General features: G+C 47.2%; 1 long non-coding RNA gene and 1 pseudogene across 9 annotated transcripts in view; one reads left to right on the forward strand and one right to left on the reverse strand.

Moving 5' to 3' along the window:
- LOC146812827 (uncharacterized) overlaps positions 1-19,925 on the reverse strand; it is an 87,265-nt gene extending 67,340 nt beyond the window's left edge. Inside the window, exons 1-2 of the long non-coding RNA XR_014966911.1 lie at positions 16,619-19,925; positions 2,508-6,965 (exon numbers count right to left, since the gene is read on the reverse strand). This is a non-coding gene — a long non-coding RNA (uncharacterized LOC146812827). The remainder of the gene's footprint in view (positions 1-2,507; positions 6,966-16,618) is intronic.
- LOC146812828 (epidermal differentiation-specific protein pseudogene) overlaps positions 10,941-23,784 on the forward strand; it is a 174,579-nt pseudogene continuing 161,735 nt past the window's right edge. For 7 of the 8 annotated variants that reach the window (XR_014966902.1, XR_014966904.1, XR_014966906.1 and 4 more), the window contains exon 1: positions 10,941-10,997. The product of XR_014966902.1 is annotated as an epidermal differentiation-specific protein pseudogene, transcript variant X1 (transcript). Of the gene's footprint in view, positions 11,021-23,784 lie in introns of all 8 variants that reach the window. The other variant, XR_014966909.1, reaches the window with a different exon arrangement.

Consider the following 23,784-nt stretch of genomic DNA (forward strand, 5'->3'; position numbering starts at 1 on the left):
TATTGGGCGCTAGGAAGCTTAAACATGCTAGACGCAGGAAATTTCTGGCGGTGGCATTGCTGCTTGCAAAAAGGAGGATTGCGATGACGTGGGGAAGTAAAAGGCCCCCCAGATTTAAGGACTTGGTTACAGATATGACCTATTGTAAGACGACCCTAGAGGGTAATGCGGAGGATATTCCGCAGACATCGCGGCCCAAAGACTTCTGGGAGCCACTGGTTCAATATTTGCAGGCAGTCCCGGAACTCGACGCATGACCAGAATCAAGGAGAGACTGACACTTGTGATGTTACGCTTGGGGTACCACACAGGGAACAGATACTACGGAATACAGTGAACTGGTGGTTGCTGGGGAGGACAGGGTCATATGTAAATTGATATAACATCTGCTGCTGCACATACAAAAAACGCAATAACTGATATGTAGGTGGTGTGGGTTGTGTCCCCGAGTGTTCTGTACTACTGAAAAGTGAAGATTGATAACATTGTATGATTTGTGCCTACTGTTTGGATACAAAAAATAAGATTTTTAAAAAAATAAAAAAAAAGAATCAAGCAAAGGTAGCTATAGTGTCCCCAAAAATACCTATCAAGCATCCCTAACACAACAAGAAACCAAAAAATCTTTTCACAATTGATTCAGGTTTTCCATATCTTCTGAGGGTTGCAGAACAGAGCTCAAAAAGTACTTGTGCCAGGATCGTGTTTATTTAGGTCAGGTAAAACTGAGTGCACTAACTCAAAGCACGGAATCATGATTGACTCTCTACTCCTCTAGATCCCACTCTGTCATGCGAAACCAGAAAAGGCCGACTGGTGAGACAATCTTTAAGCCATTTAAACGCTGAGTGCTATGAAGATATGATTGGAATGTATGTTGTAAACTGGCAATAAAGATATGTTAAAATAATAACATTCTTGGCAGAGCCAGGAGACACACAACAAGAGCGAGGTTGCCTTGAACCAACTGTACAAAGTGGTTATGTGGCTCTGCTGGTAGCAAACGCACCTCAGTGAGGGCATTAGCTCAAGGCAAGCTGCAAAGCATGTACCTACAAGATGTCCCTAGGCTAAACATGTCTAGTTGACGGTTGTCGAAGTTCTGGTCCACCTAGAAGGGGAAAAAGAGAGAGAGTGTGCTAACAACCTGTCCCTGTTCTAAACATTCATGGCAGAGCCAGAAGACACAAATCAGGAGCGAGGTTGCCTTGAACCAACTGTACAAAGTGGTGCTGTGGCTCTGCTGCCAATAAACGCACCTCAGTGAGGGCATTAGCTCAAGGCAAGCTGCAAAGCATGTACCTACAAGCTGTCCCTAGGTTAAACATGTCTAGTTTACGGTTGTCGAAGTTCTGGTCCACCTAAACGGGGAAAAAGAGAGAGAGTGTGCCTACAACCTGTCCCTGTTCTAAACATTCATGGCAGAGCCAGAAGACACAAATCAGGAGCTAGGTTGCCTTGAACCAACTGTACAAAGTGGTGCTGTGGCTCTGCTGGCAATAAACGCACCTCAGTGAGGGCATTAGCTTAAGGCAAGCTGCAAAGCTTGTACCTACAAATTTTCCCTTGTCTAAACATGTGTTGTTGATGGTTGTCGAGGTGCCTGGTCCACCTAAAAGTGGAAAAAGAGAGAGAGTGTGCCTACAACCTGTCCCTGTTCTAAACAATTATGGCAGAGCCAGGAGACACAATACAGTAGTGAGGTTGCCTTGAACCAACTGTACAAAGTGGTGCTGTGGCTCTGCTGGCAGCAAACGCACCTCAGTGAGGGCATTAGCTCAAGGCAAGCTGCAAAGCATGTACCTACAAACTTTCCCTTGTCTAAACATGTGTAGTTGATGGTTGTCGAAGCGCCTGGTCCACCTAGAAGAGGAAAAAGAGAGAGAGTGTGCCTACAACCTGTCCCTGTTCTAAACATTCATGGCAGAGCCAGGAGACACAAAACAGTAGTGAGGTTGCCTTGAACCAACTGTACAAAGTGGTGCACTGGCTCTGCTGGCAGCAAACGCACCTCAGTGAGGGCATTAGCTCAAGGCAAGCTGCTAAGCATGTACCTACAAACTTTCCCTAGTAACATGTGTAGTTGATGGTTGTCAAAGCGCCCGGTCCACCTAGAAAGGGAAAAAGAGAGAGAGTGCACCTACAACCTGTCCCTGTTCTAAACATTCATGGCAGTGCCAGAAGACACAAAACAGTAGTGAGGTTGCCTTGAACCAACTATACAAAGTGGTGCTGTGGGTCTCATGACAGCAAATGCACCACAGTGAGGGCATTGGTGGAAGGCAAATATTGATTCAATAAACTGATGCTAAGCTAACTCTGTGTCTATGTTGCCATGTTTAGTGGTTCACCTGCAAAAACATAAGGTATGCCTATAACCTGATCCTATGCTAATCATTTGAAAAGAGTAGGTTATAGATTCGGATTCCTAGAAAATATACCAAGATGCTTTTTTTGGACCCCCAGGAGGTCCACTGATTTGGTATACCTTCTAGTCACCGACTTACCTTAATGACACCTTTACGGCAAAGGCCAACAGTCTTGCATGCAGGGCATCGTGTTTGATCAGGTTCTTATTCACTTCACCTCCAGTACAGCCACCACCATCATGGTATGGTTTCCACCATGTAAAGAAAAAAAATGATGTTAACAATTAAGTGCTAGTAGTCAACAGCTACCATTGTCTTCACAACAATAAAAGATGTTGAGTCTTTCAATTATCACTGCATTTACAGAAAGCTGTGTAAATAAAGCAATAACTGAATGTATTGTTAAGGGGGCAAATGCTTGGAATCGTAGATGCTGAGATCCCACTGTAGATAATTAAACTGAAAAGTCAGGATTGTTGACAGAAGTTAAGTTGCCATTCTCCCTCCAGGACAGTCCCAAATATGAAAGCATTTTTGACCATTCTAAACACACTGCTGTGTGATCCATTCCTGTCGAAGGCACTAGGCCCAGGCACACAAGAGGGGTAGATTTTTTATCGGGACAAGTGGGGGAACGTTGGCTGGTAGAAAATGTGTGGATCCATTCACATTCCTGTCATTTACGTCACAAAAATGCAAGGAAAATTAGTGTTTTTATTCAACATTACACATTTGTAGGGTATTCTGAGTAAGAAAACGTTGGGGGATCCATGCAACCCACACCTCTCTGGACACCACAGAAAACACAGCTGGCTTCCAAGACCTCCAGCATCTGTGAAACTTACTTGGAGGTGCAGTGCAGGCATGGAGTTGCGGGGGGCATGACCAGGCTCCAGACTGCAAGGCTGGTATGTTCTTTCCTACCACCTTCTGTCGCCATAGCAGCCAAGATTTCTGGTCTATGTGTGATAGCCTGCTTTTTCCATGCTTTTTAGGTCTCGCCTGACCCAGCGCATGCGCTGGTCTGGCGAGACTTATTGAGAGGGCTCCAAAAAGTGCTACCAGGCCAGCCTAGAGCTACAGTGCATGTGCGCGGGTGTGCGTGCACCGCGATTACTTTCACTTTCGCGGCCGCTTTGATGTTTGATCGCGATCACTTTCGCGGCCGCACGGCCACTTGTTTGTTGTGGGAATCTGGTCACCCTAACCCTAACTGGTTTTCCTGGGTAGTGTAAATGCATTCTTTTATTTTGTGGACTAATGGTGCATGTATTGTGTGGACTTTTGAGATGTGGCCAAGTAAAATTTTGCACACTTGCACCAGAGCGCTGTGGGGAACGTGCTAGCTTAACTAAACTGATCAAACGACTCTGCGGTGTAACCTGACAGATAGGATCGGCTTCTCCCTAAATCCAGCTTGGGCATATCATCGATGTGGTGCTGAAAGGAAGCTCACAGGATCACACGGAGCAGCGAACCTCACCTGCATTCTTACATGACATGTTTCTGCGCGCAGGCAGTTCAGTAAAGAAAGGCGTCCATTAAACGTTCACAAAACCCTGTCGCGAAAACTCAGTTTTAAGCACTCTTTCACTACTTTGGCAAGAACACAAAACAAATGTCGAAACAAATAATTTGTGGGCACACGAACTGTACACAACGCATACACGTTCACATGGTTTGGACGAGGTACATACATTACTTGCAGTTTTATTCAATAATCTGACCCATTGCGCGCTGTTGGTTTGCTGCTTGACAATCGAGAGTAGTGTTGCAACTAATGTGTATTGTAAGGGGCAGGGAGCGTAGTAGGGGAGAGATTCGAACCCCGACTGCACAATAAACAAGCAGACCCAGTCCTACTGTCTAACAGCTCACAAGAGCACGTGCAGCTTCGTGAAAAGAAATCCCTGCAAGCTGGACCAAACTGCGGGTTTCATGCAAGGCGTGACTGTGGAACTCTTGCCGCAGATCACACATTAGAAGGCTGCACGCCAGGCTTGGAAGAGGAGCACAGCACGGGTGCGTCCGGCTGTGTGGGGTGGACCCCCGGCATTATGTAGATAAATATTAGGGGCGACGGACACATCGTCGCTGAAAATCATTTTATGCCGATTCGATGACGAATTTAAGAAGCATTGCTTCTGGTTTCTGTGGCTCTTCTAGGACGGAAGAGTTGCTTTTTGGTGCCTTATATTTTGATTTGTGATTGTCCGAGGACAGGGCCGCATCTCCCACCCTCACCTGGCTCCCTCCGTTAACGGTCAATCCTATAACATTCATCTCTGTAGTGCTTTATTGTGTAGTCCAGAGACTTTGTGGCGCTGTTGCAGGTAATTTAGTTGCCCTGCTCACTGGAACTCTGCTGCTGTTCCGCATATGTCCATGATGCGACGCTCTGGGCTCACTCTGGCCTGGCTTCCTTCCTCCTCTATCAACTCGTCTATCGGTCTTTTTTTCCTCTTCACGTTTTTTCATTACAGTTACATGAAGATTGCAGAAATCCTGCCTTTTGGACATGTTGGTGTCGGTCGGTCGCTGCCTGAAGGCCTGGGCCGGTGGCTGTGCGCGCTTCAGCCGTCGCTGCTGTGCAGTGCCGCAGTGTTCGTGCCCCACTTGTGTAGTGTCGGGCGTGCACCGAGGGACCCCACACGCGTCTTTATTTTGGAAGGGATTGCTCCACTGTAGGGCGCTGCGGTGGGTTGTTGCACGCCGTGCGTGTGGTGCTTCTGCAGAATGCGGTGTGTTGCACACGAGGAGACCGTGCAGTGCGGCGATGATGTAGCATGTCACCGTGCACTGGTGTACAGTGGTGCTGAACAAGATTACCGTGCACTTTGTGGCGCTGTAACGTTTGTTGGTGCACATTAAGCTGCTGAACACCGCTGTGCCACAATTTACGCTGGGTACGCACAGACACTATGCCATGTGGCGCTGCGCTTTGTGTTTGCTGATGTGACGTGTACCGCTTAGTAGCATGGCGGGCGCTGCACACTTTGCTGCTGTACATTAGGGCGCTATACAAGATGGCTTTTGTCAAGGGTCGGTGTTGTTTGCGGTGCTAAATGGCTGTACATATGATGCAGTGCAGCTACGCGCTTTATAATATTGCGCTGCACTTTTTGGTACCACACTTGGTGGTGAGAACTGCGGCCAGTGCTCAGTTGCTAAGGGACATACCTTAAAGCTCCTGATTCAGCATTACGGTGAATTTGCATTCTGGGAGCATGAGGAGGACCTGTCTGGAATATGGTACGTATCTTGTGCCCAACGGAGAGTATAAATTCCCTGAGGTGGGGTTTCAAACAGGGTTACACATGAAATGCCTGCCTGTCTTACGAATCTGGCTCCACTTCATCAGTAAAACATGCTTTTTTCCTTTAAATAATAATCACTCCACTGCAAAGAAAAACATAAATAAACAACATTGCCATTTACAATACAAATAGCTCCAACTCCAACAAATGCGAGACCTATTGCATTGCAAATGCTTGTTTTCTATGAATAGAGGGACTTGCAGTCTTGTTTTATTTTGGAACAAAACAAGACTGCAAGTACCAGAATTCGAAAAAAAGACTATACTTCAACAGCACATTATGCATGGACTTGGAAATATTAGCAAAGCTGCTGTCCCCTCGTGTGATTTTTGAAGATGGGAAAGCAGGGCCTGGGGACAGCAGTCAGTCAGCATGTACACAAATAGGAGCTCGGTTTGAGAAATGTGCTGAGTCTGGGGTTGCTGTGCATACTGGGGGGGGCAATCAAAACCCGCATTAGGCAAACACAAACGTATCAATAATTTAATTATGTAAGCAAAAGACTTGAAAAGTCTGCAGAAAATAGATTTTTTTGTGTTACATGCTGCAGAATTCATCTTCACCATTTCCCCAGCAGCATATGTCTCAAGGCCTTTATAGATCCACTGAAAGTTTCATTCCGAATATTTTAGAAAGAAAAGATGCCCATAATTAAAAATGTTCATTACATTTAATTTGCAGTTCCTTTGCAAATTGCATGCTGCCAAGTATTGACCACATTCCCAGTTTACTTTTTAGGAAAGTGTTCCAAAGACCTAGCATACCCCATTCTCATACTTTCAACCCTGCAGAGCTTTATGCACCACCAATAAAGACGACATGCTGCCAACTGCATTTTGAAAATATAAACCATTGTCCATTTGCACTTGGAGAACAGCTGCTTGAGGGGCAGGTCATCTGGTACTATCCCCAAAAATCTAATAAAAACGTATTAGCACAGTAGTGAACTTTGCCTGCTGTTTTCAAAGCATACACAGCTAAAACGAATACCTCCCAGCAAAGGCTTTCCAGACACTAAAGTTTTGAATCTGACCTCCCTCCCCCCTAAACCTCAGAGAATGCCTCAGCCACACGTTCTTATAAAACAAGGCTATCAACGAAGAACTGTACAATACCTGGTCATACGGGACTTAGGCTGTGTGTGGGGCCCGAGCAAAAGCCATGATCTGACAAAGCCACGTGCTGCACTGTCTCTAAGGCTGCAGGGCAGACTCCGGTAGCCAATAGCTGTGTGAACTGTTCCCCACCCCCATCTGGTGCTCTGGGTTCATGCTTTTGCCTGTGAATGAAAAATAACACCAAACGAGGCAAGTAAACCACAGATTGTTGTTCTAAAATGACGCCTGTAGTCAGGTTGTTTCTGAAGCTGCATTTGTGCTAACTAAATTCACTTCATAGAGTAAGTAACATGTATAAAACGTGGCAACGTTCATTATTGCTCTTCAGTCTCGGCTGGTCCCTGCAAGATTATAGTATGGTTCTCGATCGTGTGTACACATATTTGCTGTAGCAAGATAAATATGCAAATCAGTTTTTTTCACGTAGCAAGAAATGACAATGTGTTTGTACCTGGTGCACATTGAGCGGAAGTGTTCAATCCAGCAACACACGTATGGGAAAAAGTGCAAAAGTAAAAAATGCACCTAAGTAGTTTCGAAAAGAAAAATGTTAGGGAATTTCGTCACTCTGTTCATTCGGAAAATTACAGTACAGAACAGACATGAGGATCGCTGAAGCAATTGTTTTAATTTCAAAATAACGAGGAAGCAATCGTAATCTGTGGAGCATTTGCTCATCAAAACATACCTGGTATTCAGTCCTTGTTTTGCTGCTCAAATGACTTTATCTGAATTTTTCTGGAACAAGTTATGCTGCCGGAATGTTTTTTAGGTCTCGTCTGAGACAGCGCTTTAGCGCTGCTCTCGCGAGAGCTTTTGTAAATGGGGGATCTGGAAGTGCAAACGAGTGCTTTCAGGCCTCCAAATACAGTGCATGTGCGCCGGGCGCGCGCACCATTTGGCAGCCTGAAAGCACTCGTTTGCTTTCACTTTCGCGGCCGCTTTGATCGCGATCACTTTCACACAGTGCATTGGCAGCCTGCGTGTACATTTCGCGGGCGCTTTGATGTTCGCAGTGAGCCGCGTGGCCACTGCGAACATCAAAGCGCCCGCAAAATGTACACACCATTTGCCACCCCTTCCCTTATCCCACTTCCTGCTTGTCTTGTTTCAAATGTCATCTGTATTAGTATTGCGCGCGAGGAGTCGCGCCAGGCATTCGTTTCTTTCTAGACCTTCCTCCAGTCTGTGGCATCAGTCGGTGACAAGTGACATTACAGAAGGTCATGTCACTTTTAACTGCCTGCATTACATCTTTCTGATTTCCCCCGTGCTCTCCTTCTTTGTGTGATTAATGATATTTAATTTCAGAGCCTGCACAGGAAAGCGTGATTTAAAAAAACTTCGCGGTTTCATGTAAATCGTGTTTATCTCATAATCCGCTTTTGTGCAACCTGTGTACAATGCAATTTAACATTTTTCGGGTTTTTTTGTACATCATTTGTGTACACAGTTCAGAATCTACAGCCCAGGGTCGGGTGCCTGACGTGTAATTATAAGGTATATCGCGGATCCTCGCCTTCCTGCACCATCACACCGACGGAATAAGAGCCGGATGTTGCTTGTCACCACTTCAGGCTTTCAAGATTCCCAAACAATTTCCACCGCAAGCGTAAAGCCGATAGGCCTGGCATTGGCTGTCAAACTTTCAGTTGTGCCATTGCTTGTTTCTGTTTGGGAATTGTTTTTTTAAAACTTTATTACAATAAGATGGCTAACTGTGTATGCACAGGCCTGCACATGCATGAGCGTCCATCTAGCAATTATTTTCATAGAAAAGTTTTCAAAAACATCAAACTGGCTTTCTATGCATATTCATAGGCAACATCTTGCATTTCTTTTCCCCTGTAAAAACAACAAGCATTTGCAATGCAACAGGTGTCGCATTTGCGAGAGTTTAAGCTATTAGTATTGAAATGGCAATGCCTTTTATTTACGTTTTTAAACCCAAAACATAAATAAAAGGCATTGTCATTTACAATGTCAATAGCTCATACTCGTTTATTATTACTGATGGAGTCAGCAGAGTAGCACTTGTAGGGCTGGGGCGCAGTGAGTTGTACTGTTTTCTCTGCACCCCTCCCATCCCCCCAGCCCTGCTCCTTGCTTTGTCAAGACCCCTCCTGCCCCCGAGTTCCGTGTTAAACAGGAGCGACCATGCACGCTATTTGTTATTTGGCGCTTGGAGCCTAGGCAGACCTCAGAGCACCTTTCTGGCGCAGGCACGTTATCCATACAAGCTATCTTATGCCCTTACATTTCTGAGAAGCTTTTCTTCTTTATAAATAAAAACGGTTTACGTGCCCTGCTGATGGTTAACGGTGGGTGGGCATCTTCTGCGGGGGGGTTAAGAAGCGGCAGAGTGGCCAGGTGGGGAAATGGAGTCACTGAGTAGAGCTTGTAGGGCTGGGGCGCAGTCAGTCGTACTGGTTTCTCTGCCTCCCCAGCCCTGCTACCTGCTTTGCCGAGACCCCTCCCTTCCCCCGAGTTCCGTGGGCTCAGGGCCTCTTGGCTCAGGCGCGCGTTGCTATAATCCTGCTCGGATAAAATCAGGCCTTCGCCAGCCGCCGGCGCGGTGACCTGCAGTGCTCAGACTGGAATGCTTTTCACAGCTTTGCTGTGTTCTGTTTTCAAGCTTTTACTTCCAGCCCTTTAATTGCCCCATTCCATCTCCTTGGGGTGGAGGAAAGGCATTCAGAGAGGCCACGGGCCAGTGGCTTAAACTACAATGGCCGCGCTACATAAGCTCATAAAAGTGCACTGTGCACTAAATAGCCTCAAGGCGCTATTCTAGCAGCGCTTTGTTGTATGACGCCGCTCACAGCACATGATACATTCTGCTTTACACCCCCATTTGTTGTAGTTATGATGGCGCCTTTATAGATTATTTGTGTTTTTATCCATTTGTTTTTGTTCAGTAAGAAGCATTTTGCCTGCTGGACATGCTCGCCTTTTATTTATTTACATGTAGTAGTGTTATATAGCGCAGACAAGAGGGTGTCAAGGCGCTTTACATGTTGCATATTAGTCAGCGTTTTCCATCAAATGAACATACGCTGCATGCATCGCTGTCTTACGTGCAGGAGCAGGTCCATTCTTAGAACCCGGTGTCTGCCTACCCCGTTCTGCCCACAGTTTGCTTGTTTTAAGTGCAAGCATAAAACAGCAAGGAGTCCTCTCCATGCCTCTGCAAATGATACCAGGCTTAAATTAATTGACAATACTCCTCAAATACTTGTGCCCTGACGTTACGGTACGTGGCTTGTCTAAAGAAAGTGGCGTAGCTGACATTAACGTGAAAGCTCGGCATGAGGGCCTTTTCCAAAACCTACATTTTAAATGCAATCGGTCCCGTATTTGCGAGAGTTTAAGCTGTTAGCAATATCATTTACAATGCCAATAGCTCAAACTCTTGTAAATGCGAGACCTATTGCATTGTAAATGCTTGTCTCCTTTGACGCTCTACTCAAGCATGTCGTTCTTGCTGAGTCATACAGTTCAGCTCCCTCTACAGGTGAGCTGAAGCATATGCGGGCTGAATTTCAAGTATATGTACAAACTCCCGGGGAGCATATTTTGAGTCCGTTTCTTCATTGCTCCCTTATTTTTGACCAGGCAGAGCATGGCGGAAAGGGCCTTGAGACCTACCGGGGCTAGGAAAATGCAAGAAACAATTGAAAAAACAGGTGCCCGGGGCTTGTAAGCAACAAATGCTGACTCCCGTAGCTAAGCACTGTAAGACCAAATAAACACTGAAGTGGAGCGTGAACAGTGCTTTTTGGAAGCTCTTTTTTGTCTGTTAGGGGAAAGCACATAACTGGAGCTGAATCCCTGTAATAACAGAAAGGGTTATAAATTGGTAGAAACAAATACAGAAAGAATTCATGAAACGCAGGCTAATAAAAATTCTTTCCAATAGAGGGCAGAGCTCAAGGCCGATCAGATCGGCCCGAGCACACTCAGTTTTAACACAGGGCCGATTAGATCGGCCCGTGGCACATTCGACCAATAAATCTTTTCCAAGGAACTAAAATGTTGTGTTGATTTACTAGACAACTGTGAGTCACTCAACAAGTGGGATAATTGAAGAGGGAGTGTATTGCCAATGAGCCTGGGAGGGGCTTGAGCCAGTCTTATATAAATTGGGTGCCAGGCAGGGAAATATGAGGGGTGCAAGACACAGTCGTCTCCTGGTGAGTACTCTGCATGTTTGATTGTAGTTTGGTTCACTTTGATATTCTCAGGGGGAGATGTTTTACAGGAGATGTTGGAGTGCAAATAGATTCCAATTGTTCTTGCTATGGTGACTCATAGGCTCTGTGCATGCATCCTACTCACATACACACACACACACATTACACACATCAAATCCATACACATCAGGCATGTAGACATTAAACAGATAAACACCAACTCAGATATACACACAAACATACTCACATCCTACACAAAGATAAAAACATATCCAAAAACATACACAGATCCATAAGGGCACACACATTATTCAGACAGAAACACATAACAATACTATATATAAACAAAAACAAACACACACATTTACCCACACACCTCGCCCCTGCAAATAGAACCACTTGGCAGGGAGTAAATCAATTGGAACTTGGGGAACATCAGTGTGAGGGCAGGACTATACCAAGTAGAAAGGACATAAAATACCTGTATCTAGGAAGGGTGTGAAATATATCATTTTTTAAGAATTTCTAGTTGCAGTATACCTCCACAACAGACACAAGCGCAGGGGTGTGGAAGCAATTCATTAGCAATGTAAGCCTAAGGAGAGGAGCACCAAAGACTGACAGAAATGTGAAATAACTTTGAGATGCAGGATATGAATCTAATCAAGCTACATTAGCTACCACAGTCTTGACAGAAGTAGCCCACTCCCTCTGTAACATGTTGACCTCTGTGAAACAGCATCACAAAATAATGGACACACCAAACGTGGATGACATAGGTGACTGATGCACAGCACTCCTGCATACAGTGTAGTAACGCACATGTGTATTTCCAAGCACTTATATGCAATGTGTCACTGCTCACCATGACGATATATGCGTGAGGAGTCCCCAGCAGAACAATCACTGCCTTAAAAGAGGATCCTTAGCCATTCATCTCATTAAAAAGACAGACGTTTCACAGCTGTAGAAAAGTGAGTTTCCGTTTGCAGTCATCCTCCCACTTTTTGCCAGATTTTTGATGCACTTTGACTTGATGTGCCCTGGGTCTCTGCGATATGGTTCCCAGGCCTGTGTTCTTTCCCAATACTGTACCTTTGTACCCCTAATTGGCACCTCCATGGCCACGTGTAAGTCCCTTGTAAAAGGTACCATGGGTACCAACGGCATTGTGACCAGGGAAGGCCTCTAAGGGTTTTAGCACATATTGTGCCACTCTTAGAGGTCCTGTATCTTTACACACAGCTGTAGAAAAGTGGGTTTCCGTTTGCAGTAACCCTCCCACTTTTTGCCATATTTCTGATGCACTTTGACTTGATGTGCCCTGTGTCTCTGCCAATCAGGTTCCCAGGCCTGTGTTCATTCCCAAAACGGTACCTTTGTACCCCTAATTGGCACCTCCATGGCCACGTGTAAGTCCCTTGTAAAAGGTACCATGGGTACCAATGGCATTGTGACCAGGGAAGGCCTCTAAGGGTTTCAGCATATATTGTGCCACTCTTAGAGGTCCTGTATCTTTACACACTCTCACTGCCATTGCAGGCTGAGTGTTTTGGTGCAGAGAAAAGTGAAGACTTGATATAGCACACATACCTGTGTGCCATGCCTGCAACCCAGTGCCTATGGTATAGGTAAGACACGCCTCTAGCTGGGTGCACTATACCACTGGTGAGGGTACAGTTGCATGAGCACTGTACAACTACAGTGTCTAAATCAATTTTTTGACATTGTAAGTGAAGTAAAGTCATAAAGATTATATGGTCTGTGAGTTTGTCATTACGAACTCCACAGCACTGTAATGGCTTTACTGAATTCTAGGATGTTTGGTAGCAAACTTCTCTGCATAATAAACCCGCACAGATGCCAGTGTGGGATATATTCTACAATGCACTCAGAGGGCAGCTTAGAGATGCCCCCTGAAAAACACCCAGCCTCTGGTGGGTTCCTTGACTGGTAAACACCAACCTGCCACCACAAAACAATATGCTGGACCCCTGGGGTGGGAGCTTTCGCTCCCTGAGCCCAGAAACCAAGCCTTTCTGGATGGAGGTGTCCACAACTCTCCCAGGTCAAGAACAGACTTCTGTGGCAAGGGAGCTTCATAGGCATTGCCGCCTTACTAATGCCACACCCAGCCTCCCCTGCTATCAGGAGCAGGCCCCCTTCCTGTGCCACCCCCTTTTCAGTGGGAAGAAAGGCGGGAAAAATTAGAACAGTCCAGAAGGTGTGCCCATGAAGGGGAGGGGATGTAGTTTGAGTATATTAAAAAGGGTGGTTGATTTAAATAATAGAGCACGGATAGAGAATTGGGTTTGTTCTGCATGGTATTAAGGGTGAAAGTAATAAAAGAAGTACAGATTATGTAATATGTTTTATGGTGAACAAATCAGTAATGGTGGTTTTTAATTTTAAGTTACCCCTGAAGAAGGGCGTTGAGAGTCCGAAATGCATTGGGTTGGAAAGAAATACGCTGCCTAGGACGAATTATGCCTTTTTCAGCGTGCTCTAGAAAGAGGCCTGGATGTGCACATCTATAGCATTAGAAGTTTTGGAATAGCATTCAACCTTATATGTGGACTAAGAATGAAAAAACATTAAATGTTTGGAATAAAGTGTCATGAAATGGCTAACAAAATGGATGATACTATTGAACTGGAGGACCGTATATTCACAACTGCGACTGGGTTTGGGCGGAATGTAGCCCCATACTGAACGGATTTTCACTGGCGTGCCACTGGCGCAAGGCACGCGCCCAGTTAGCACGTGTACATGCATGACTATTTATGGATAAAGATTTGATTCATTATAAAAATAGGTGTGCATTTAAGTGTGTATCTTACTCCTCTTGTAGAACCTGGGTGGAATGTGCAGAACATGTGCGCAGACCAGCACGCCAATCGGAATACAGATGATTGGGTTTGCTTACTAAAACCCCTTTATGTCACTAACAAACATCAAGTGGCCAGCATGTATCAACATCACATTCATCACCTTGATGGGGATTTATAAAAAGCTGTTTGTGAAATCCTGCTTGTGAATAACTCATTGTGTTGGTGAGAGCACGACAAAGCAGTGCAGGACAGGAATCACTCTCAGAACTAGTTGCATTGCTGCTGTCTTGCAACTGTTGTAAAGCTGTTGCTAGTCTCTATGATTGGCAATACTTTCAATGGAAAAGCACATTTCCATGAATATCTGTGATTCCCCTTATGTTCAGTGGATTCTCTTTTGTGTGGTGTGACTTTCTAGGCCTTGCAGGGTGTAGATGTCCTTCCTCTATGTCTTATTTTTTGCCATGAGGAACAATAGTGAATAACTATGAGCCCCATCCGAATATATATGCTGTTGGTGGATCCAAGCCTGAAAAGTAATGCACCTCAGTGCCAAGACCTGTGTGCGTTGACCATATTTTATTTTCATACTTTTCACGTTGATCAAGATATTTTGTAATTTGCATGTTTGCAAATAATAATTACACTTGCAGACCTATTGTTAATGCCAATGGTTGTTGATTTGGCGAGTGGTTTGGGTTTCATTAAGTACTGAAAATAGTATTTATCACTCCTGGTGAATATTTCAAATATATCTTCATAGAGGTATATATCTTTAGTATATCATTATATCTGCAGTATTGTAAATGGCCTTAGGTGGGATATTTTTGTTTTAAATACCATTCTGCGGTATTGGACACTTACCGCCTGCATCTAAATGAAGGTAACAGTGTAGGACCGATCTTATGACCATTAATGAGAAGTGTTATTGGCTTAATTTTTTATGGTCTGGCTTGACAGTGCATCCCTCGCCAGGCATACTGTGAGAACCATGATGAGAGGGGCTTTGGCTCCATGCACATGTTGAGAGCTAGGAGTGCATGTTTTGCTTGGTAGAGAAGTTGTGTGCTTCCACAAAGTGATTGCACTCCACCAGTGGTGGCTAGTGACAGTTGAAAATGGTTGGGAGTAAAAGCAGGGTATAAGTGTTATGTCGCAAGTGTGAGAAGTGCACAATCCAGAAAACAGAAAGGGTGCTTGGGGGGGGGGGGGGTCCTTACCCAGAGAAAACGTTTGAGAAAATAGTGGCAAATTGTACATTTCAAAGCAAATTTGACAAAGGAAGAAGGCTTATAAAGCAATTGTGATTGTGTAGTGTTGAAATATTTAAATACATCAAAAACTGTCCCGTATCTTACTGAATTAAATACTTTCAATCGCTACTGCTGTGAGCCATTTGTTAAATTGGACATAAGTACACTGAAACTATGGAAATGTCACTTCTAAGCAATCTGAAGACTTGACAGCTATAAGCAAATACTTTGACTGTCAGATCACCATAGTAACAAACCTGCAACTGAGAGCAAATGGGCCCTGCAAAGAATGACTAACACTTAGCTATGACCCCTATGGACATCTCCAACATGGTGGATCCCTCCATACCCAAGAGCACCACCCTTGAGTGCAACACCACCTGAACACCTTGGCTGAACTATGTTAAGAATTTCCTGCTCTGTAAATATGTAATATATAATTTTTCAAGCCTAATCGCTGTTAAAATGTAATCCTGAGTGAATTTGTATATATTTATATCTCTAATCACTAGTATATGTAGTAGACCTTTGCACTTACTACCATTCCTGTGTGATTTTAGAGTTTATCTGTTTGTATCTCTTCCTTTACAACTTGTACATTTGCAATTTTTCCCTCCTTTCGCTCCACTTGTACATTTGCAATTGTTTTCTTCCTATTTATATCTCTTATGTAACTCATGTAATCCAAAGTCCTTATGTAACGCAACTGATTCTTTTGTATAGCGCTCTGACACCTTTGGGTAATGTTCGCGCTATATAAAATCGCTTTAAATAAAAAAGAATTTAAATAAATACATAAATAAAAATAAATAAACAAATATGACCAGCGTCTAGGGAATGGATTATTGTTTTTGAGTCATAAATATGGAGCTGGAATATAGTCCTGCTAGAGTGTGTAAAGTGAAAGTAAACATGCACAATGCTGCACAGTCCTGAAAAATGAAAATCTGGTCTTGAATAGAATTTGCCTCTGTGTGTTTGTAATTGCCAATTAACAATTAAAACCTCACTAAAAAGAAAATTCAATTGCTTCAAATCTGAATGTCACCATCAAAATGTTTTCCCTTTTCCTTTAATTTTGCTCTACACACTCCAGCAGGCAGCAATCACCTGGGAGGAACACATTCCAGCTCACAATTTATGACTTCCCAGCTACTAAACCAGAAGTTACAGAGCTTTTGCTTGCAACAATAAAGAGTTCGCTGGTTTGGACAAATGCCAGGCACCTTTCCAAGCAATGAAATCTCTTAGCTTTCCAAGTCTCTCCCGTCTGCAATAAAACGACACATCACTCTCCCTGTACTCACAGGGGCACCTTTCTGTTGGGCAAATTCTGTACACACAAGAACTCAGCAGTCACTGAAGAAATGCCTCAAACTCAAGCATCTCCTACAATCGGCACTCAAACTGAGTCCACCACGAGCTGTACCAATAATGATGAGAAACAGGGACAGAAGGGGCGCAGCCGCCCCCTTGAAATCAGCAGCGGTAGGTGTGCGGGGGCAGCAGGTCTTAAAAAATTAAATAAAAAACTTACATTCTCGCCACTTCCTTGCCGCGTCTCTCCTCAGTAGTCTTCTCTAGCTGGCTTGAACAGGAAGCACACCCAGGCTCCCAGCCAGACAATCACAACACTGCCGTAGCCGCGTTTCGGTGCTCAGATGCTGACCGTGAGCCTGGGCATGTTCTCCGCGCAGGCTGTATTGCAGTCTGCATGGAGAACACGCAAAGAGCGCAGGACTGGCCAAGCAGTCATTGCACACTTAGGAGGTTGCTACCACTCCTCCCATGTCCTCGCCCCCTCTAGGAAAGCCACAGAAGTAGGAAAAAATACAATTATAATAACGCAAGTTATTGTCATTTAATTTTCCCTCTCTTTCACTGCTAAAAAGTAGTGAGGGAATGCTTCTCCGCCTTAGCGGAGGAGCCGCCACAGCTTAAACCAACTGAAGACGTTGCTTTCTGTGATTAGATCCCTGATGTGTGCAGTGCTCTCGCTCAGAAGCCTGCATCCTGCTTTCTTTTGAATTGTTTAGAGTTGGTGGAGACAAAGAATTTGAGAGGTGTTTTTGTGGCCAGCAACTCCTGAAAAACTCAAGTGACGTTTTACAGCACTTTCTCCACAAAGTAGTTCTGGCTCAGAGACTGATTAACTTGCACCGTCCAAAGTGTATTCAATACAATGATAGTGTCTGGCAAGGAATATAGTGCTAAACAATGCATTCATCATTGTAAATAACTTTACTCCTTTTGTGGCATTCATGGCCTCACCACAGAATCATAACAGGAGGAGGCTGCTTTGTTTGGACTCGGATTCTGAGAACATGACATTTGTTAGCAGCAAACACTTGCTCAGTGAGCCATCCTCTCTGATGGTAACAACACCCCCTGCTAACCTGCGATACAAATTGAAATCTCTGTCAGTTTTACTTCAATTGTACTTTCACTAAGGTAATAGCATCCCAATTGCCTTGTGACAGGATGAGAAATAAACATGTTTACAGATCAAAAAAGATCATATTGCATACAGGAGACGTGTGATGGAGGTGTGGTTCGGAGACCTTCTGCCCAATCGCAAACAACTCAACCACTCAGTGCTTGCCAGTGCTTTAAATGGAAAAAAAATAAGTACAGGTACTCACCAAATTGAGATGTGGACTAGGGGGCGGAGCTTGGGGTGGGGTTTGGGGTGCGGGGCTATGGGCAGTGCAAAGGGATCCGGCCAGGGGCACACATTTAATGTGATTGAGATTGAATTGGTGTGCAGATGTGCATAATGATACGAAAGCATTTCTGGTATATTTTGATTATTCCATTTCCCTCATACGTACAAAAGGGTACATTTATTATTAAAGTGGGCTTCTCATGGTGCACACCTAGATCACATATACATTTCACAAGATTTTTCCTTAAAATTGTTTGGAACGGTTTAACTATGGTTAACCCTCTTGTCCCACTGCCACCTAGCAGACATCACCAGCACCTCCAAAGACACAGCTTTGCCTCAAAGCTGCTTACCTGCTGTAAAGTCTGATTCCCTCTTTCTGGAGTCAGGCAAGCTGCTGAAAGCTCGAGCCAGGATACCTGGGTCTGGCTCAGTTCCAGGTCCTCTTGCACCCTCAAGCCAAAAATGAACTGAACTGTGATAGTGCATGTGCCTGCTAACCAAACTCTAATTTCATGTGCAAAGAATAAAGACAAACCTTTGACCTTAATTGCAATACAGGAGAGAAAGATAGATGAAGCCATCTAGAGGCTGAATTGCACAATGCGATAGCAGAAATTCTGGCATCAATCCCAGCTTCCCCACATGACCAAATTGTGTGATCGCAGACAAATGTTTTATATCACCAAGCCTACATTTTCTTTGTTAGCACAAATGATATATTCAAATGCACAAGTTCCAGATGTGTGCTGTACAATCACATCTTGTGTTAGATGTAATACACTATAATGTTGCTTAATTCATGAAAAGAATATAGGCCATAAACGATATACACCTGAACAGTGACTTGCTTCCTAGATCACTTATGGTATTGTCCTCATGGTGGTAGCACAAGCTCCTCTCAATGCAGTGATATAAGCTTATGCACCAACGTGAAATGCTTCCACATTAAAAAAATACACTTTTATTTCAATGGTAATGTTTTCAGGGCTCGACTTATGTATGAGCTTTTAAGGCCAAGCCAGACTTCATGGTTCGGCTCTGACTGGGCTCTCCTTGTTAATTTGTTGGTTCACCCATATCTACCCTTTCCAGAGTCCCTCCATTAACCCAAGAAAAAACGGCCTGTAAAAAACAAAATAGAATTGTGTTGAAACACTGCTGAGAAAGCAGATCTGCACTGAAGAGAGAGTGGCCTTGTACTAGCTACAAGGCGCACCATTTCACGTGAGCTTCATGCGCAGAGTGTGGTAGTACAGGGCTTGTCGGGCTTAAAACTATATATGTGCAGTGCTGGACACTGCAGACAACACTCACTCATGCATGAATGCGCATAGGGACATTCGTGCACACACCCAGGGCATTTAGTACATATGTTTTAGAAGCCCTTAAATTAGTTGCTGCCCACATTACCAAACCTTGATTCTCATCAGCTGTGCTACAGCGTCACTGTCACCACCTTCCTCCTCGTTCTGGCTCCAAACAAGTGCTGCTGTACTCTGCTATGACAGCAGGAAGCCTTCTCTTCGATTTCCCGAGAGTCAGGAGATATGCCTGTTAGCAGGCCCTGCCCACACACCTACTGTTCTATTGACTTCACAGAGCCTGTATCACTAATCACAGTGGGACTCGGGCCCCTCGCAAACTTCCTGTCAGCTCTGAATGAATGTCTACAGCCACCGCTCAATTAGCAAATAGTAAGGGGAGATTAGCACTCGATCAGAGTGCTTCTCGAAAATGGACCCCCTTGTTGTCAGCTGTGAGGCGCTTCTTTTTGTAAATGCCAATTTCACTGAACTTGGCTTACGGCCCGATGAGTACCAGTACTCTCTTTGGACAAAGAGAAGTTCTGGTACTCAAGTGCCGGGAATTTAGAAGTGCCCGTACTCAGTACCGGTGAGTACCAGCCCATTTAAAGCACTGGTGCTTGCCATAATGAATCACTTGAATTTAGGAGGGACAGACTAGGTCAGGACAGCACATGAGGTGAACCCGAGGTTCAGGGAAAAAAACACTAAGGTGCCGATCACGATCTGGCAAAAACCGGGTACGAACCGTCGGACGGAGCACAATCTCCGCCCGACGCGTACCCGATCGTCAATTTTTACAAACAAGGAATTACGATTCGCACGGGAACACCATTACCGTACGAGTCGTAAAAAAGCCCGACCGAACAAAAAACACCTACCAATGCGATCCGGGAAAGCGCCGACCTGACGTCGGGACGCTCGCAGCCAGCCATTCACGACCCAGGAATCACGATTCGCACCGACGTCACCCCGCACGGTGAATATTTTGCGGCAGCCAAAAACTGCCGGGAAATCAGGACGACGCGAACAAGGACCACCAGTACGCGACGGACAGACGACGCCGCGAACAAGGAGGACCAGTACGTGACGGACACACAGGACGACGCCACCAAGGAGGACCCGTACGCGACAGGACGACGCGATCAAGGAGGACCCGTACGCGACAGGACGACGCGAGCAAGGAGTACCAGTACGCGACGGACAGACATGGACCCGAACCTACGAGTCATCCCTGCCCTCATAGCAGTACACCTCCTCTACAGGTTACGACGCAGACGCCGCAGAAGGTCAGAATAACTAAGGGAGGGGGGAAAGTGGGGTGGGGTGGGGGTGGCACGACCAGGGCAGGCCACAAAACAACCACATAAGTCACACACCACACATGGCCTGGACATACCTGACTCCCATGCCCTGGTCACCACGAGGGGGTGGGGGCGTGTCCTGATAAGCCAGCGACCGCCACAACGGAAGTCCGTCACCACGCGAACCGGCAACACAACCAGACAGGTACGTCCCGTACCCACGCCTGAAGAGCGTGGGTACGAGTCGGACCACGCCCACACACGTCACCCCAACAATGGCGGGACGGATCGCACCCACGTGGCAAAGGCCTGGGTACGGGCCGCACAAACATCACATAGCGTGGGGACGGATATGTACGGACCCTACCCCCACCCCGTATGCAAGGAGCGTACCCCCCAGCCCAACAGTGCAAGTACGACCCGTACCCCCACCCGCGTATGCATGGAGCGTACCCCCACCCCAACAGTGTAAGTTCGACCCGTACCCTCACCCGCGTATGCATGGAGCGTACCCCCCATGCCAACAGTGTAAGTACGACTCGAACCCCCACCCACGAATGCAAGGAGCGTACCCCCCAGCCCAACAGTGTAAGTACGACCCGTACCCCCACCCGCAAATGCAAGGAGCGTACCCCCCAGCCCAACAGTGTAAGTACGACCCGTACCCCCACCCGCAAATGCAAGGAGCGTACCCCCAGCCCAACAGTGTAAGTACGACCCGTACCCCCACCCGCAAATGCAAGGAGCGTACCCCCCAGCCCAACAGTGTAAGTACGACCCGTACCCCCACCCGCAAATGCAAGGAGCGTACCCCCAGCCCAACAGTGTAAGTACGACCCGTACCCCCACCCGCAAATGCAAGGAGCGTACCCACCAGCCCAACAGTGTAAGTACGACCCGTACCCCCACCCGCGAATGCAAGGAGCGTACCCCCCAGCCCAACAGTGTAAGTACGACCCGTACCCCCACCCGCGAATGCAAGGAGCGTACCCCCCATGCCAACAGTGTAAGTACGACCCGTACCCACACCCGCGGACGTACGGAGCGTACCCCCACCACACCAGTGTCAGTAGACTCGTACCCTCACCTCGCATGCATTGAGCGTACCCCCACCGTGTATGTGCCAAGCGCACATATCCTGAAATCAGAGGTGTGTGTGCAGAGTCCACCCAGCAGTGCCCTGAGACAGGAGGGGTGGGTGTGGAGCCCTCCCAGCAGTGCCCTGAGACAGGAGGGGTGGGTGTGGAGTCCTCCCAGCAGTGCCCTGACACAGGAGGGGTGGGTGCAGAGTCCTCCCAGCAGTGCCCTGAGACAGGAGGGGTGTGTGCAGAGTCCTCCCAGCAGTGCCCTGAGACAGGAGGGGTGGGTGCCCATCACTCCCAGCAGTGCCCTGAGACAGGAGGGGTGGGTGTGGAGTCCTCCCAGCAGTGCCCTGACACAGGAGGGGTGGGTGTGGAGTCCTCCCAGCAGTGCCCTGAGACAGGAGGGGTGGGTGCAGAGTCCTCCCAGCAGTGCCCTGAGAGAGGAGGGGTGGGTGCCTATCACTCCCAGCAGTGCCCTGAGACAGGAGGGGTGTGTGCAGAGTCCTCCCAGCAGTGCCCTGAGACAGGAGGGGTGGGTGCCCATCACTCCCAGCAGTGCCCTGAGACAGGAGGGGTGTAACACATGTGTGTGAGGCCAGAATTATCCACATGCATACTGGCTACAAGGGAACATGTCCCCATGAACTCATGTCAACAGACTCCACACACAAGTACAGTGATCACCAAGGATGCCACGATTGTCGCAGGTGGAGACATGGCCCTGCATGCATGGCCAAAGTAGAAGGGCTCCGTCACACACACAGCTCATGTAGACACAGCTCTGCGCTAAACATTGGGAACACCCTGCAGGGAAGAAAGCTGGGTGGAATACACCCTGGGACAAGTGCACCATGCAGTAACTGCTTACATGAACAAAGAAAGTTAGCCAACACCTTGTGATGGCACACAGATCACAGGGTCCCACCAATGAGCAGTACACTACTACATATCCCACACACCCAAACCCTTACACACCACCCAAAACCATGTAGCAGCCCCACCAACACCAATACCAGCATAGCAGTAGTGTGATAATGAAAACAAAATTAAGCTTTATTCAGCATGAGTACAATGTCCGTGGATCGCAGGCAGTTCAATCTTCACAAAGCCCATAGGGCAGTCAATGATTCTCAGCTGGATGGGGGACACAGTGGGATGCGTGTCCCCTACCTTGCCTGCACAGTCAAATGGCATCGTCTTCCACACTGGTGAGGGCATCAGGGGGGGGGGAAGCAACAGGCACCGCAGGGACATCAGGGCAAAGGGGCGGCGTTGTGGGTGCAGGGATGGAGGACTCCACCACAGGGGGTGGGTCAGTGCCAAAGGCGGAGGCCAGGATGGCACTACACACCTTTGCAAGGTCCTCCAGGGAGTCCCCTGCACCCGAAGGGACCTCAGGCCCCAAGGAGGGGGGGGGGTCAGAGGGATGGGTCGCAGCGCCACCGGGGGAGGGTGTAGACAGGGGGGGAGACTCAACCACCCTGACCGGGGACCTCCTTGACCGCTTGCGTGGTGGTGTAACTGTGGGGCTCAGGGACAGAGCGGCCATGAAGGAGTCCTTGGGGGAGATGTGGCCAGGAGAGCTGAGGAGAGGGGATTTGGAGGGAGTGGACTGGGTGGAATGCGGACTCCCACTATGGCTGCGTGTCACACGTTTGCCCCCCGACCCAGTGGGTGTGCCTACCTCACCCTGTGTGTGCGTGTCAGGAGGAGTGCGGTGGACCTTCCCTGCTGGTGTGGTGCCCGTGTCCGTTGATGTGGGTGCATGCCGACGTCTGGGTGTACGTGTGACAGGCATGGGAGTGGGAAGTGTGGATGGGGCAGGGGTAGGTGGGGGGAGGTCGCGCTGCAGGAGACCCACTGCTGCAGTCAGTGTGGAGTCGATGGACCTCAGCAAGTTGCGTTGGTCAGCCTGCGATGAATGAATGCCCTCCAAGAAAGCCTCGATGTTGGTGAGGGTTTTGCCGTGGGCATGGAGGACATTAAGGATCGCAGCCTGACCAACCTGCAGTTGCCGCTGGATGTCCACAGACTCTGCATTGGCGGCAGCAGTGGAGACAGGGGCAGGGGGTGCGGTGCCTGGCAGGAAGGAGACATGCTGTGACCGGGCACGCTGGGAAGGGACACGAGCAAGTGGGAGGCGGCTGGTGGAAACTGAGGGGGCGGTGCGAGGTGTTGTTCCGCTGTCAGCTGCTGGTGCAGCCTCCGCCCACTCGGAGACATCGTCCCCGGACCTGTCAGCTTCGTAGTCTGATGTGCCAGTCGACAGGTCCTCGGCCACACTCTCCTCCGCCTCTGTCCCACTCGATGTGCCAGACCCGATGTCACGGCTGGCACTGGTGCTC

The sequence above is a fragment of the Triturus cristatus genome, chromosome 7 (genome assembly GCF_964204655.1).
Source record: "Triturus cristatus chromosome 7, aTriCri1.1, whole genome shotgun sequence".
In the NCBI taxonomy this organism is placed as follows: domain Eukaryota; kingdom Metazoa; phylum Chordata; class Amphibia; order Caudata; family Salamandridae; genus Triturus; species Triturus cristatus.